Below are 17,823 nucleotides of genomic sequence, written 5' to 3' on the forward strand. Positions count from 1 at the left end.
TACTGATTACCAAATGTTAGCATGCTTACACACCAAACTCTGATGGTGATAATGGTAAACATTTTACCTGCTAATCTGCATGATTAATATATGGAGGAGAATTGAATAATTTTTTACTTTAATAAAAGGCATCTTATTCATTCCTATGAGAACTTTTCATTAGTCAAAAAACATTTCAATGGACTTCCTCACACTTTAACATTTCTAAACTCATAGAGCATGCATGTTAGTGAGCTGGGTGACTTCCTGTTTCCCACATACATGAATGGGATAAAACAAAATACCAACGTGATTCTTATTTTTTCCTTATGATATTGGACTAAGTCAAATTCAGATCAAATAGAGAGTCATTCCGCAGAGTTTGTGAAATGTAGTCACAATTTTAAAGTCGTTCCTTTTCCATTTGTAAAAATTGCTTCTTGAACCGTTGCACATTACTAAAGGAATTAAGAAGTTATAGTAATGCTGTTTACCAACTATCTGAAAGCTGCACAGCCGAGTACCATTCCTTGATCGGCTTGGTAGCATTATTATTTTGAACATATTAGCATATAGACTTGGGCATGTAGCTGAAACCACCGCTGTGCCCAATTACAGCCTCACAGAGGTGCCGGCATGTCTGTAGACTCTTCGTTTTTGTGCCACCAGAGTATGACAGTGACTTCTTCACCTCCTTGTTACACTGGGGTATATTGGTTTGTTATTTCCTTGAACCACCTGCCAGTATTGTTATATACACAGTGAAATATGCAGGCTGTGATTTGATCCCGTATATCCCTGTGCAGATTAGGGCAGTGTCAGTACAGGATTACCTTAGTAATTCATGTAATGCTGCTTCGCCACAGTTAATTTCCCTGTGGATAAGCGGAGAGAGTTGAGTTATACACCAGCGCCAGCTCCCTAAACTCCAGTGTATCATTCTCTCACAGTCCTCTATCACCTCAACATGTTTGGTATGCAAAAGACATGACATGGGTTTTCTGTCTTGACGGCCTGTTGTGTATTTATTATGGGCATACAGCTCCAGTGATTGAGGTATGGAGCCGTCTTTCCATTGTGCAGCGAGCTGCTGAATGCAAATAGCGTATTTGTAATCATCATGGCAATCATCACGCAGTCTGAGTTCCGATCATCATTGTCATCTGGCTTCTTTCTTAAAGTTATGATGCTGCAGGAGCAACAGATGAAATCAAAACAACGCGTTGGGCAAATGCAGCTAGTGAAGGTGAAATCGATTTATAATTCAGCGTCGGACAAAAACCTGAGCTGATTAGTGGCGAGTCAAAAGCATATAGAGAGGCTAACCTCTACGGAGCTGGGTGTTTGTGGTGAGGAGGCCAAAAGGGAGAAGCTGAAATCCAGCGTAATTATCACTCCCTGTGGAAATTAGGGCTGACCTTTCTAAGTAGGGAGCTGCTAATATAATTCAAGGGGGGAATAAGTCACTCACATATTCACTCAAAGTATGTCCCGTCAGCAATATTGCAGCTGAATTCAGGCAATACGTGAGGTTGGGTGAAGTGTTCCCGGAGATTCTTCCTCTGAGTTGATCAAATTTCTCTGCTGTAAGTAGGTGAAATGGCATCTAGAGGGGTGTGGGGTGGGGTGTGTGTGTGTGTGTGGGGGGGGGGGGGGGGGGGGGGGGGGGGGGCATCGACAAAAAACAATATCTGATGCTGAGAGACTTTAACAAGCGACTGCCTCTTTGGCACTGGCTGAATTGCCACCCGTGCATTTCGTCGGAAGAGTCTCAGTGAGGCACTTTCCAGATAATGATTTGACAAGCTGCAGCAGCCCTATTAGCCCTCGAATTTTTTAATTGGTCAGAGCAAAGTGTGATTTCGAGAGGCTTCAGTTTAGTGTAAAAGTGAAATCTTAATTTGGACAAAATACCCTTTTTTCATCTTAATTCAAGACTGCACACACACACACACACACACACACACACACACACACACACACACACACACACACACACACACACACACACACACACACACACACATCTCTGTACGCTCTGTGAACCTGCACACATGCAAATGCACCATATCACCACACTTAAGTGTATAAACACACACACACATACCCACATTAATATACTTACACAGACCTAGAAAAGGCTTACAGAGTAGTTTTGCCCCTGGCACCCATAATTCTCTGCTGATTACACTCAGTGTGGTTTAATGGAAGCCCCAATAACCCAGGCTGGAGAACACACTGCAGTCACACACACACACACACACACACACACACACACACACACACACACACACACACACACAGTGAGAAACTGGAGAGCGGTGCTGTCAGATAGAGACAGAAAGAGGACGGAGAGATTAAATTCTGCCGAGAGTTTTTTGTCTGTGAGATTGGTTCTTAACGTCCCCAGCTCCCTTCACACTCCCTATTAGTGTAGTGAAGAGGAGAAAGGACGGAGGGAGGGCTGGAAAATATAGGAAACTTCAACACAGACAGTACTCGGAGGATACTTAACAATGTTATTAATCCATTAATCCTTGTTTGACATTTGCCAATGTATCACCCCTGATTGCTCTTTCTTTCAGAGCTGCGGGCTGCAGTAGGTGTGTGTATGTGTGTCGACCTTCTTTTTTCCCTTATTAGCTTTCTAGTGTCCTCACAAGAATGGAAAGATGATGAAAACCTGCCAAAGCAGGAACATTTAGCTTGTCTCCAGCTGCACAGGGCTTAGTCAGGGTTAGAGGTTCAGGGTTATCGCAATAAGTAGTTTCGGAGAGATGGCTCTGTAGCTCATTTAAACTATAGCTAAAACCCTCCTTCTGCTTGACACTATATTGAGGATCCGTTGTATCTCAATAGAGGGAGAATGATAGTTTAATGGCAGTGGCTCTAAAACAAAATTCAGTTATTTAAAATGTGTCAGCATTTATAAGAAATAAAATATGTATGAGAGACATTTTAGAAAACATCTCCTGGATTACCGGAGGCTCTTTTCTGTTTCCTGGTTGCTCACCTAAAGTCAAATGAACTATATTAAGATATAATAGTATCTTATTCTCTATATTTTTTTTACTCCATATTGAAGCAGTATTAATGGATTTTTTTCAACCATATAGGGCAAGCGCTAAACTTGACATCAGCATATCAATATCACCTTAGTGTTAGGAAACTGTTGCCTACTTACATCCAGCAGACACAAAGCAATATTAGTATTATTAGGAGTTGTGTCTCCAGTCACAAAAGTAATTTAACACCATTATTCAATCTCTTTTAACTGTTTTTGGTCCTTAATGTTCCACTGTGTTCACCAGCTAGTTGCTGACTTTGTCAGTGTCATGTTTGGTTCTGGTCAGGTAGTGTACAGTGGGTTCATCTGAGGTTTTGTTTTGCTGAAAACAGCTGCAGCTGTCAAAAAGATTCTAAACAATGCAGCTAAAAAAAAACAACTAAAATTACCATTGCAGACTCCACTTACCAGTCAAGTTTCAGTTCACATCCTATTCATCCAGACTCAAAGCATTCCTGAGATATCGCATTCACAAAAATGGGAAATACACGAGGCCCCATTGATCTTTGACCACCAAAATCTAATCAGTTCATCCTTGAGTCCAAGTGAATGGTTATGCCAAATTTGAATAAATTCCTTTGAGGCATCCTTGAGATATTGTGTTGACAGACGGACGTATTACCCAAAACATAAAACATCAGGCCTTGGATGTGTTTGGCGCTGAGGCATAAAAAAAGAGCTGATAGGTGCTAAAACGTTATATAAAGCTGGGTACTGCAGTTTGGTTATATTTCTCTGTGGGTCACTCCTATTTACCACCACAGGCATCTGGTTTCACATTACACATTCATTTTTAAAATAAAAATACTTCTTAATGCAACTTTGAAATAATGCTCATTGCCTTCAGTAGTACATGTTTAATGGATCTCTGATTGAATGATCTACCAGGAACACATCATTTGGCCCCGCTACTCTTTTTTTATTTCAGGTTTAATGCAATTATGACATGCTGCAAATTATTCTTATATGACTTATGTGACCGTTGTAACTCTCCTGTTGAAAACTGGTGTACTTTTATGTGTTGCCTACAGCCTTTATTGTGAGTGAGGTTTTTGAAGTATCAGGGAGGAACCATAATCTAGGATTTTTTTTATCCTCATAAAGTGAAGGGGCCTCAACTTGCAGGGTTATCATATAAAACTCTGTTAGAATTAGGGTTAAAATTCTGTAAATCATGAAACAAAGCACAGAAGGTTGTATAAGTGTTAAGATCCCTGTCTGACCCTGGTGTGTCTCCCTCTGTTTTGTTCCCAATCACCTCTCCTTATGTGTGCTGTCATTCCCCTGTCTGTTTGTTATTGTTTTCCCATGTGTTCTGTGTCCTCCTCTCCCCGCCTCCTGTCACCTCCCATGGCCACACCCCTCACCGGTCTGAGCAGCTGCCACCACTCTCCCCAATCACCACCTGCAGGTGGCTCATTCCATTAATCACCTCCCCGGACTATATCTACTCTGCCCCTGCAGTCATGAGGTGTTGGTCCATACTGCTAGTTACTGGCAGTGAGAGGTTGCCACTACCAGTCAGCCACTATCTGTTGCCCTGTTACCTGCCCGCGCATGCGTCTGTTCCTGTTCCTGCACCGGTCTGGCTACCAGTCAGTGCTACCAGTCTGTGCTACCAGTCTGTGCTACCAGTCTGTGCTGCCAGTTAGTGCTGCCAGTTAGTGCTATCAGTCAGTGCTGCCAGTCAGTGCTCCCAATCTTTTCTGATCTCTAGAGCTAAGCAGGGTCAGGCCTGGTTAGTACTTGGATGGGAGACCACCTGGGTATACCAGGTGCTGCAGTGCTATCAGATCGTGCTACCAGTCAGTGCTACAGTCCCTGCTGCCCAGTGACTCCAGTACCCCCGTCTGTTGCCGCTTGCTGTGGAGGACCTCGGGATTCCCCCAGCGAGCCCTCTGCCCGAAGCTACATCAGCCCACCGCCCACTGTGGAGGACCATGGGATTCCCCCAGTGGAGCCATGCCCCATTGTGTTCAGCCAGCCTGTCTGTCTGCCTGCTGCCGTGTCTACGGCTCCCTCCCGGACATTGCCCGGACCAGAGCTGGTGCAGGTTCGCACCAGCTGGCTTCGTCTCCGGTGAGAGTCGGTGAAGTTTCCCTCCCGGCTTGGGAGGAAAGACGGAGACTTTAGGTACCACCCCTGTACAAACAATAAAGACAGTTTTTTTTACCTTGATCCTGCCTGTTACCCGAGTCTGTGTGCCTGCGTTTGGGTCCGTTTACACCTCACCTCACAACAACAAGGCTGAACAAATCAAGGTCTCATTTTTTTTTTTTCTTTGTTTCAAATACAGCTGTTAGAAGTTGATGTCTTGAAGCTTGTGTCAGTGAATCCAATAGACTAATTTGCACAATGGACAAAACATGAATGAGCTTTTTAAAGAAATCCTGCAGCACAATCGAGGCCAGTGGTTCTCAACTGGTGGGTTTTGAGTGGGTCAACAATTTGTGCATGGAAAAAAAACGGTTGATTTTCAAACTTTTATTTTGAAATTGACAGAATTTCTGATGATGCACTTTTGGGTTGAAAGACATATGTTTCCATTGACGCAACATGCATGCGGTACTGTTTGCTGACAGCCATTTTCATATCAGTAGTTAACTCTCAGTCCAGCATTTGTAAACGGTGTTAAGATTATATTACTCCACCTTTTTATTTCATAGACTTCCATTCAGATTCTTGAATCTTGGTGAGCTACTCTACTTGTTTAAAAGCACAGTGCTTGTAGCTCAAGGTAAGACTCCATTTTTATTTCATTGGATTTTTCATCCTATTTACACTTTTGTTGCATTTTATTTTGGTTATTTCATTGATCATCATGATGATCCATACTCTAAAAACCTGAGCTAAGAACAGTAGCCTACAAAAAACGAATAAATGGAAGGTGTAATGCAATGTATAAAACAAACTCAAGAATGCACATAGTTTGTGTCGCACCTTCATAAATGAAAAGGTTGTAGTTTAAATTTTTCAAAAGGTAAAGAGATTACTTCTGGACTACAAGTTGGACATGTATGAAAAATATATATACAGTTTACAAGGAGCTCCACATGGGAAATCACATACCGCATGTGTCATCTTATATTGAATGTGCGTCAAGCTTCAGCTATCAACACTATAATGTAATGTAATATAAATTAGTTAGGTAGTAAATATTTAAAAGACCCTATGTGGCCATACTGTATTCCCCTGTCCACCATGCATATGAGTTTCAACATTTGTTCAACCTGTTTTTTCTCTGAAGCCTTGTTTGTCCCAGTCACACAGCGTTTGTCAATCTTCTGTAAAATATAATGACGTTTAGATGCAGAATGTTGAAAGGCTCATCACGCACATTGTGGAGTTTTTGCTTTTTATTCTCTCTTTTTTAATTGTGCCTAAAAAAATAAAACAATAAGCCGACCCTTTGAATGAGAATGGAGGAATTATCATCCGAGACGTTTTGTCTCAGCAGTCGAGGTGATGGGTGTGACCTGTCTGCTACTATACTGTATGGGCTTTGGTCTCAAGTTGTCAGAGTGGAAAATAATCAGGGCTGCATGTGTGTGTGTGTGTGTGTGTGTGTGTGTGTGTGTGTGTGTGTGTGTGTGTAAATGGAGCCCTTTAGAAAATAGAAAATTGAAAGCTCTGTTGTAATCTCGAGCCCTATCAGCTCTCAATCCTTGTCCTGATATCAGAAATCCAACACACAGACACACATACACACACACACACACACACACACACACACACACACACACGTGTTGACACATGCAAGCACAGCTGAAAGTGCACAACCTGGCTCATTTCTCTCACCCACTGTTCCCTAAATCCCTCAACTGTCATCTGTTTCACACACACACACACACACACACACACACACACACACACACACACACACACACACACACAAATGCCCATACACACTCAGAGCGCAGAAAAAAACAGCTTAGTGATGGTGTTTGGTTTGGTTATCAGCATCACCTCTGCAGCAGAATGTCAGGTCAAAGGTGTTGAATTTAGAAAGCTTGGATTCATCACAACCCAACACATGCACGCGCACGCACACACACACACACACACACACACACACACACACACACACTTGATCTCCGGCACCTCTCGTGATTGGTGTTAGCGTGGTGACAGTAAAGCGGCGAGGCATTAGAAACGAACGAGCGGAGAGAGTAATCACAGCACTGTCAGCGCTCGCCGGCAGCCGGGTGAGCTGATTGCCATACAAGCAATTTTCTTGTTTGATTGACTGGCACAAAATGGCCGCTGGGCTGTGATTGAATTCCGGCCTGTCTCGAGGCCCGATAAAGTCCAGCTGCAATAAACATAATAATGCGGGCGTGATCAATCCATCTAATCATATTTCTTTATTACAAATGAGTTTTCATTATATTCACAAATCTCTAAACTGCCATCCAGAGGGACCCCAGGGACCCAATCACACGCTTATTATCAGTGTGTTTCATTGGGGGCTCACTCGGAGGGCCACTGGACCGCTACATGACTGTTCTTTGTTTATGATTTATTTAATTGCAGTCAGTTTAACAGTGGCACCAGTGGGGTTGTGATTCCCTTTGATCTCCGCTATTAAAATCTGCGCTATGCATTATGTAGTGGCTGTTTGGTGTGTAAACGATGTTTAAGAAAGCTAATAATTGCTCTGTCTGTCTCATATTTCATCATTTATTCATAGGAGATCTGAGAATTCCAACATGGGGACCCCTTTTGCTTTGGCTATCTTTTGATTTATTAACCACCTAGATGGACCCTCATTAGGGAATAGTTGCAAAACGGAAACAAAATTTGGATTTCTCCGCTCCTGTTCTCCCGTTTTTGTCGCTCAAACGCTGCTGGGAAGAGCTCATTTGCACCGTTATTAGATGACGCTGTGCGCCCAGAAGACAAGTTGTTGATGTGCCGAGACGTGGGAAGTAAACAGACGATCTGAATGTATAATGCCTGTCCAATTAGTTCCAATTATCGCATACTGTCACATTTTTGTCTTAACTTGCAGGTTTTCGTTTGATGGAAGCCGCGTGACACTCAGACGGAGGGTGAGGGAGACTTGAGATCGCCCAGACGAGCACTGCTGGATTCATCAGCAGGCATCTGGTCATTAATGACGATGTGGGCACTGGAGGAACGACATCTTTAAGAAGGGTAGATTGAGCTTCTGTTTAGTTTTTCCTAAACACGCGTCTTTTTTTCTTTCTTAAACCCTGATTACTGACACAAACTTTCAAATCAACATATTTTTTGGGCTGTTTTTTTTTTTTTTTTTACTGGTGCACTTTTAAAATTTGTTTTATTTGTCTGCCATGATAGTTTTAGGTGTATTTGTACTCTCCAGTCTTGGAATATAATATATTGTAGGACTCACTACATACAAACCAGGTGGGATCAAAAAGATCAGAGACTGTTCCTGTTGGCCAAAAACAGAGTGCAGAGAAAGCAACAACTGTTCTGAGTAAGTATTCCAAGTCGCATCCCTTGATCCACCTCAACACTTGTGTTACACATGTTTTTGTGACCACGGGTAAGTACACATTTGCAATTTGACCATGGGGCTGAAACCTGAACAGAGAGTGTTACATTTTCGGGGAACAGAAAGAAGTCGCAGGGAGCCAGATCCGGTGGGTATAAGTGGTGTTGAACGATGATTTTGTTGTTGAGGGTGAAAAATGTGCCTGTTCTTAACGCGCTGAGTGGGCGCATTGTCATGTTGGAGAACCACAGTACCATCGCGACATAGTTCAGATTGTTTGCACTAAAACATTTTACTCAGACGCTGCAGAACATCAGAGTAGAACTCGGTGTTGACAGTCTAAACTTGGCGGATGAATTCACGATACACAACCTTGCAAATGTGAAAGAAAACCCACCTGTTTGCACTTCTGACCTGATGCGCCCCCCTTAGTTCTGGACGTGCCCCTCTTGAAATGCCAATAACCCTAAAAATACCTCAAAGAACTCATTGCTTCATTGCTGTAGGCTTTCTGAAACATTTCAAGGGTCTCCGTTGTCAATTTCCAGAGTTCCACACAAAATGTAATCCCTGCTCAAATCCATAGTGAAATCTCAAATGTGTACATGCCAGTGGTCACACAATCGTGTGTAACTCAGGTGCTGATGTTGATCATGTGACATAACTTGGAATACTTCCCTCTACTCTGTGCTCTTCCTGATACTGTCTTTGGTTCATGTGCAACAGTATCTGAACCGTTTGATCCAAACACAAAACATCCAACAGGAATCAGTTCTAATATTAGCACGAGTAGAAGGCTAAAACATTACAGCATGCAATGCTAATGCAGAATGCTATAAAACAGTGGTTCCCAAAGTTTTCAGACCATGCAGCGCTATATGCTCAACCAAATTGTGCAAAATTTTAAAAGTACCGCTTCCCACTGCAGATAGCAACAATTTTCAACTGTGTCAAGCTAACTTTAGCAATGTGCGATGTGGATTCGCATCCCACTACACAGCTAAGCACAACACATTTTTACATCATTGTAATGTGATGTAAAGGAACAGCCATTATGGTATAAAACCAGTGCTATGTTTGATTGTCAATAAAAGGAGCAAACACACGCTCTAGTTGGTAGCGCACCATGGAAATTAAGAGTGTGTATGCTCGCAATGTTCGACCCAAAATATTGGTCGTACACTTCTGTGGGAAACACTACTCCAGATAGCCCTAAAGATTAGATGCATTTTACTCCTTTGAAAAATGTAGTATCTCTCTTAATAGAGTTTGAAATGAAGCAGCTCCCATCTTGTTTTTACTTTGCATAGGAGGCGGAGAGATTTTCATATTCTGAGAGTCTACACTTCCGCTACAGCGTCTGCTAACACACTGTGCCCTGAGTAGCAAACGATGATAAATTGAGCCTTGACCTTGTCCTCTGTGCAAGACTCTTCACTGTAATGAGAGATGCTCCACTACGCAAGTGCCAGTAATTACACACACACACACACACACACACACACACACACACACACACACACACACACACGCATGCATGTGTGCACACTGTCAAACTCAGTGCTTTAATTATTCACAGCCAAAAATTCCCAAAATAGCTTCAAGGATAAGGTATCTATTTTTACTCCAAAGACGACTGATATTTCTAAGCTATTTCCCACAATGCACCTAAATCTGTCATCAGCCGCGATCATTAAGGTTGCTTCGCACAGGCTTTTTGCAAAGAGAAGGCTGTTTGCAGATGTAAACACACTACACGCAGAGGGATCTATCCAAAGACAATGTCAGAGTGTGTTGACAGAGCTTTTGTTTGTACCTTTGTCCCGGTAACACGCTGGAACGAGAGCTTCGGCGTGGGTGCCAGTTCATGTTGCAGGCGCTGCAACTGTAACTTGTAGGCCTTTGTTTTCTGACAGCTCATGTAGATGAAGGGGATCGCTATGTGATTATATTGACAACCCTGAGGCATCATTAAAGTGGCGTCTTTGTGTCGTAAATAAACACCTGGGAGATATGAGACACAGAGAAAGGGAGACATGGAGACAGGAAGAAGCAGATGAAGACAGTTGACAGCCGTGCAGAGGTGGAAAAATTCATTTTCTTTCCCCCCCTTTAGAGGAAAGCGTCCTGTTTGATTTTTGCTATTTACAGTAAGAAATAAACAAATCATTAAAAATGAATCTCCAGAACGGGAGCAGGATGGTTTAAAAACCACATTCAGATCACAGATTGTGCTCCATGTCACTGTGTTGTGTGATGCTATCTGAGCTCATCTCAGTGATTACATGATTAATCAAGAGCCAACCAAGAGCGGCCAGAGTGATCACATCCCGCTACCACCGTGTTTCACACTGATAATGAACCATTCATTTGAGCTAATTTGCTATGGGACTCTAGTAATCTTCCCCTTGAGTTAAGATGGAAAATGAGCCATCGTAATCTTCTTATTGTATTCAGTGTGTTTGTTACTCTGTGTCAGTGTGTGTGTGTGTGTGTGTGTGTGTGTAAATGAAAGTCAGCACATTTCTCTCTCCCATGAAAAGTAGGGTTACAGTCCAGGGCATGAAAGCGAGACTGTTCAATCTAAAGTGCAGGTGAGCATATTGCCTCACACTATTTTACACATGGCCAACCCGGTCTTAACTCCTCCTTATGATCTTGTCCTTGTACCTGTCTTCGTGTTGTTTTTGTTAAACTCTTAGTGAATTGCAAACTCACTGTCACAGACGGAAGCAGAGCACTGCTTTACTTAAAGTGGTAGACCAGAGAGATGTGGCTGGATGGTAGCAGCACAGAGCTTCATGCTCTTGGGGGCCTCTAACGACTGTTGTTGTAGCCATGTTAGCAACAAAATCTGAGACTGCTCCTATCATGCGGAGCCCATAGACTGTGTGTAAGAGTGAACGTCGCTTCCAGGTCTGAAAAAGGAGGCCGATGTGGAAGTACCTTAAGCTGCAATATCACTGAGTGCCACTAGAGGTTGGCTCCAAAAATCTTACGGCTCCACAGACTCCCATTCAATTTCTCTCATGAAATATTAAGTCAATAATCTTTTACCACGAGTTATTTCGGATTTGCTAGTTCCAGTCAACCTTTATTTTTAGTTTTCTGGCGGTCCATCTGAAAATAATCCGGTCATTAATTAGAAAATAAGCTTAAAAAATGCGGTACTTTTGGGGCGCGTCTGTTTGATTGACAGGCCTGCAGTTTCTGCTATCAGTCGGCGGTACATAGTATCGTTGGGTTTCCAATCAGATCAAGTCAGATCCACAGCTCGCTCCCCCTCAGCTCATCCAAATATGGTGAGATCTGGTCCCAAACCGCACCAAACTAGCAAGATGGCGACGGCCAAAATTCTAACTCGAGGCTTCGTAACCGCCGTTCACAAACCTTTGGGGGACGTCACTGTTGGTTGCCGCATGGCAAATTCACATGACGCACGTGGAACAGGGAGCAGATATGCCGTTTGTGAGTATGTTTTTCAAGTTACCTCGCTTGATTAACAAGCACATTTTTGTGAGCAGTGGCAACTCTAATCATTGGCAACTAATCTGAAACCCCTGATTCTAATTTTATTGATCTAAAGGTTTGATAAATGTAGGGATGTATTTACTTTTTCCATGTGAATGATCGGAGACTCTTTTTTTTCCAAATTGATTTAATTATTTAAAAATGTAAATTTTAACATTTGGTCGAGTGTACATAAATATGACTCAGCAGTATTTCCAAAAGGGTCAAATGTTTGCTTGTTTCAAATAAGTTGAAAAATTAAAGCATTTCCATGTAATGTAATTATTGTCATAAGTTTCTGGACTATTCTTATCGAACTGGTGTAAGAAAGCATGATCCATAGCGTCAACCGAACAGTCTCATAATGGGCATCAGGGCGTATCAATTGTCAATCTCTGTCTGAGATGTAAGTAATTACCTTGATGGACCCACCTCATGTCCTGATTACTGACAACTCGATTGTTTAGTTCATAAGCAAATAGATCCAAATACCAGTTCACGGCTAATGTACTGATATCTTGTCTTGAAGCAATATTTCGAAGAGATATCTTGAAGACAGGACAGAGGACCATACTTGCTTAACAGCTGCATATTTAATCATTGTCATTAGCATTTAGTTCAAAGCTAAGCACCACTGTGCCTAAGTACAGCCTCACAGAACTGCCAGCATGGCTGCAGACTCTTTAAGTCTTGTCTTACTCTGCAGGGTCCAAAAATGAAATCCTGGTTTGTAACCTTAATTATGCATAATCAGGCTCAAATGAAAAGGTCTGTCCAATTATTAATTTAATATATATTTTACTCGTACATGAATTCTTCCTGGCTTAAGGTCATTCTCTTTCAGATATCGCCAACACGACAATGACCAAAGAAAGAAAAAAAACACTGAGTTGGAGACAACTGAGGAAAATAAGGAAACTAAAGTTTGAAAAGAAACTGTTTGCACACATCAGTGACTGAGGGCACAATATGCAGGTTCATGCTGTATCCAGGCTGGATTACGCCGCTCCTATTGCTGAGTTTGCCAATAATAAAGCACAGAAAATGACTCGACTCTTGCAGTTTAATCCATGTATTGTGGAGTCATCTACTTTGTTTAAGTTATTATGTTTCAGTTTTTTCCTATAGGCCAGTACTATCATACTAAATCATACAACAGTGGAGCTAATATTATACTGTAATGACCTGTAGGACACATAAGACATGCATGGTGTTGATTAGGTAGTTCATAGTGTTGTTTTGGGAGTGCATGATGCTGTTATAGACAGAGTATAGTGCACACACAAAGTGTGTTTGTGAGCAAACAAAAAGAACAAGCATCCATGTTCATCATTTTTGTTTAAACACTCTTAAAGCAATGAATGAAGGTGTGAAAGGCAACTTGAGAACAAGAGCAGCTCCTAAAACCACATCTCAAAATATTTGCGGTAGTGACCAGGCTCATATAACGTACAGAATGCAACCTCTCAAACTGTGAGTAACAACAGAAGAAGGCTGGTAGTAACAATCTATTATCCATTTGCCATTATGTATGGGCTGTATCCTGAACAGAGTCACGGGGGAGGGGGTGTGGGTGGGCTGGAGCCTATCCCAGCTCACTTTGGTACACCCTGGACCGATCGGCAGTCTATCGCAGGGCCAACACAGAGACAGACAGAAACAAAGAAACAGTCGGAAGGTTTGCATACAGTGTAAATACTCAGCAGTTTACGGGACGGTCGTGCCTCAACACAGCAAATGTACTCCTCTACCGTCTACGTTCATGTTTTTACAACTGGAAATACAGACCAACGTTCTGTGGGGGGCACGAATCAACTTTGCGGGATATACCGTCGTCCTGTTGTCAACACTGACAGCATGTGGGCTGTGTCTTCCTATTACTGACACTGATATTGTAGACGGACGTAAAGCTGACATGGGCGTGAACTCGGCCAGTAGAATTCCTGTTTGAATTTAGACAAATGTATGAACAATTAACCTTTTGGTACAAGTTGTGGAAACTCTTTTGGACATTACAAATTGTGGTCTCTCTGCAAGAACTCCGTATCCGTCCTTCCACTAAGGATGCACTCAGGGTCTCTCCAGAGCTCTGACAAGCCGTGCCTGGTTTGTGATATCACTAGTGGTGACTCAAATTGCACTTACTCCTAGTTTTCTGGACATTTTGAATGCTGTTGGTCAAAAGTTAAAAGTAGAGAGAGGATAGAAAACAGATGAGGAACGAAATCTATCAAAGGTCTCCGGCTGGCCCTGTCTCTGCTTTATCAGAGGAATAAACATCATTTTTCCAAAAAACACTACTCGCATTTGGAGTTTCGATGATGGTGGAGAGCTCTGTTTAACAAGCTGTTCCACGTTGACAATTTCTAGCAATCACTCATAGTTGACAACTGGCAGCATTATACTTACAGAAGTTGTACATTAAGCTGCTGCAATTGCTGATGAGAAATGAGGATGATGAAGAAGATAATGATGACGATGATGATGAGTGGCACTTGTGTAATAATGATAATGACAGGAAGGAGAAGGGGGAGGTGGGCAAACATTGTGTGCGACATTGACGATGATGAGGGGGAAGTGGATAAAAATCAATAAAACAATCCCAGCAACTGCTGCAGGTGAAATCTGGAGTTTTCAGCTGGTGGCGGCGCTTCCATCTCTCTCCTCCTTTACATCACGCTCTCATCTCACAATCTGCAGATGAGCGGAATTGTCTCATAACTTCTGCTGAGTGAGCAGCCATTTCAAAGTATCAATTGGACACGTGTCAGAGGAAAGTTTTTGCTACCAAAGCAGCACCTTTCAGAACATATGAGCCCTCCCGAATGAATGAATCGTCCCCTCTGTCTTCCTTTTTCCCTTCTCGCTCCTTTCATTCCCCGGTGCCGCAGAGGAAGGAGGAGTGTTACAGCGAACAGTTTGAGTGATGAGAGAGATAAGTGGCAGAGATGCTTTGGAAGTGGGGACTCGTCGCTTGCAGAACAGTGTGTGTGTGTGTGGGGGAGTTTGTGGGTGTGTGTTAGGGAGGCAGCGAGAGGGAGAGGCGGGGAGAAAGACTGAAGGTGACAGATGTCAGTAGCCTGACGATGAGGAACATGATAAGCAGCCTTCCTGTCATTCAGATGTACAGACCGTGACATCCGTCAGGCAAGCAGTTCAAACCACGCCGTTGTTTGTACAAGCAGAGTCCAGCGTCTATTTAAAAAAAAAAAAAAAAACGACAAACATGAAACCACCACCAACTCGCCTGCTGCACTCGGAAAATAAACTTTTCAAAAAAGCTTTTCTTTGCTCAGAGATATATCTCCTCACAGACTTCCCCTCTATTTAGTTCTGCAAATGAAAACTCGAAAGGAAAAAGAGAGTCATGACGATGATTGAATTCAAAGGGAACCTTGTAGCGCATTATTTTTCCACGACTGGAATAAGTGATGAAAGGATTGTGGTTAGGCAAATACACTGCTCAAAAAAAAATAAAGGGAACACTTAAACAACACAATGTAACTTCAAGTCAATCACACTTCTGGGAAATCAACCTGTCCAGTTAAGAAGCAACACTGATTGTGAATCAGTTTCACCTGCTATTGTGCAAATGAAACAGACAACAGGTGGAAATGAGGCAATTATCAAGACAACCCCTATAAAGGAACGGTTCTGCAGGTGGTGACCACAGACCATTTCTCTGTCCTCATCCTTTCTGGCTGATTTTTGGTCACTTTTGCATTTTGCCAGTGCCCTCACCACTAGAGGTAGCAACCCACAGAAGTTGCTCAGGTAGTGCAGCTCATCCAAGATGGCACATCAATGCACGCTGTGGCAAGAAGGTTTGCTGTGTCTGTCAGCACAGTGTCAAGAGCACGGAGGAGATACCAGGAGACAGGCCGGTACACCAGGAGACGTGGAGGTGGCCGTAGGAGGACAACAACCCAGCAGCAGGACCGCTATCTGCTCCTTTGTGCAATGAGGAACAGGAGGAGCACTGCCAGAGCCCTACAAAATGACCTCCAGCAGGCCACTAATGTGCATGTTTCTGCTCAAACTGTCAGAAACAGACTCCATGAGGGTGGTACGAGGGCCCGACGTCCACAAGTGGGGCCTGTGCTTACAGCCCAACACCGTGCAGGGCATTTGCCAGAGAACACCAAGATTGGCAGCTTCTCCATCGGCGCCCTGTGCTCTTCACGGATGAGAGCAGGTTCACACTGAGCACATGTGACAGACGTGACAGAGTCTGGAGACGCCGTGGAGAACGTTCTGCTGCCTGCAACATCCTCCAGCGTGACCGGTTTGGCGGTGGGTCAGCGATGGTCTGGGGAGGCATTTCTTTGGAGGGCCGCACAGCCCTCCATGTGCTAGCCAGAGGTACCCTGACTGCCATTAGGTACCGGGATGAGATCCTCAGACCCATTGTAAGACCATATGCTAGTGCAGTGGGCCCTGGGTTCCTTCTGATGCAGGACAATGCTAGGCCTCATGTGGCTGGAGTGTGTCAGCAGTTCCTGCATGATGAAGGCATTGATGCTATGGACTGGCCCGCCCGTTCCCCAGACCTGAATCCAATCCAGCACATCTGGGACATCGTGTCTCGTTCCATCCACCGACGCCACGTCCACCACAGACTGTCCAGGAGTTGACTGATGCTTTGATCTAGGTCTGGGAGGAGATCCCTCAGGAGAACATCCGTCGTCTCATCAGGAGCATGCCCAGGCGTTGTAGGGAGTGCATAGGCACATGGAGGCCACACACACTACTGAGCCTTATTTTGACTTGTCTTGAGGAATTTCCACAGAAGTTGGATCAGCCTGTGATCTGATTTTTCCACTTTTATTTTGAGTATGATTCTGAATCCAGACTTCCATGGGATAATGATTTTGATTTCCATTGATCATTCTTATGTTATTTTGTTCTCAACACATTCCACTATGTAATGAATAAAGATTTTCAACTGGAATATCCAGTTCTACGATCTACGATGTGTTGTTTAAGTGTTCCCTTTATTTTTTTGAGCAGTGTATTTGGTGTAGGTATGGTTTGGATCATGCATCGAAAACACTTGTTGTGATTGTTGGACAAAAAGGGATATACCTGTATGCATACACTTTTTTGATGAGTGCCAGACAAGATCAATACTACTCTTATATCGGTCTGTGAAGCTATAGCCTGCAACCAGTTAGCTTAGCTGCTTTATAGTAGGGATGGTTATTTCAAGCAAAAATACCATTCGATAGTCACAGGGAACTATTGGACTATTATTCGACTTTTAAAACAAATTTCCAACTTCTAAAACCATGACTTTGGACAAATGTGATTAGAAGCATGTCTTTAGCTTCATCTGTGAGAAGAGGGCTGTTATTTGGCAGCACATTCAACATCAAACTGACTTTGTCTGGCCATTGATTATTGATCAGTGGATGTACCGTCTGCTCCGTGATTTCCTCTAATAACTGCGCAGAGCTGTGGTAAACTGATGATCTGATAGCTGTACCTGCAGCGTTTGTGTAACCGGTGCCAGACCTAGGGGTATCTGGACCGGTAACATGTGATACACAGGCTGAACAGCACTGTGGATCTGTGGTTCACTGTGGATCAATGAAGAAACATACGATGAGGTAACGTCTTCATCAAGCCAGCGCCATTTTATTCTGACTCGCGCTACATTGGGCTTGAAGGGAAACTTCACGATGCGTTCAAGTACACTCGGTTAGTGTAGTTTCTTCAGTGGTATCTCAAAAAAATAAGAGGGGTGTCTGTTTCATAATAATAAAAAAACTTTGCTACAGCGTTT

The sequence above is a fragment of the Embiotoca jacksoni genome, unplaced genomic scaffold (genome assembly GCF_022577435.1).
Source record: "Embiotoca jacksoni isolate LCO1_2020_lvr unplaced genomic scaffold, fEmbJac1.0.p SCAF_7, whole genome shotgun sequence".
Classification (NCBI taxonomy): domain Eukaryota; kingdom Metazoa; phylum Chordata; class Actinopteri; family Embiotocidae; genus Embiotoca; species Embiotoca jacksoni.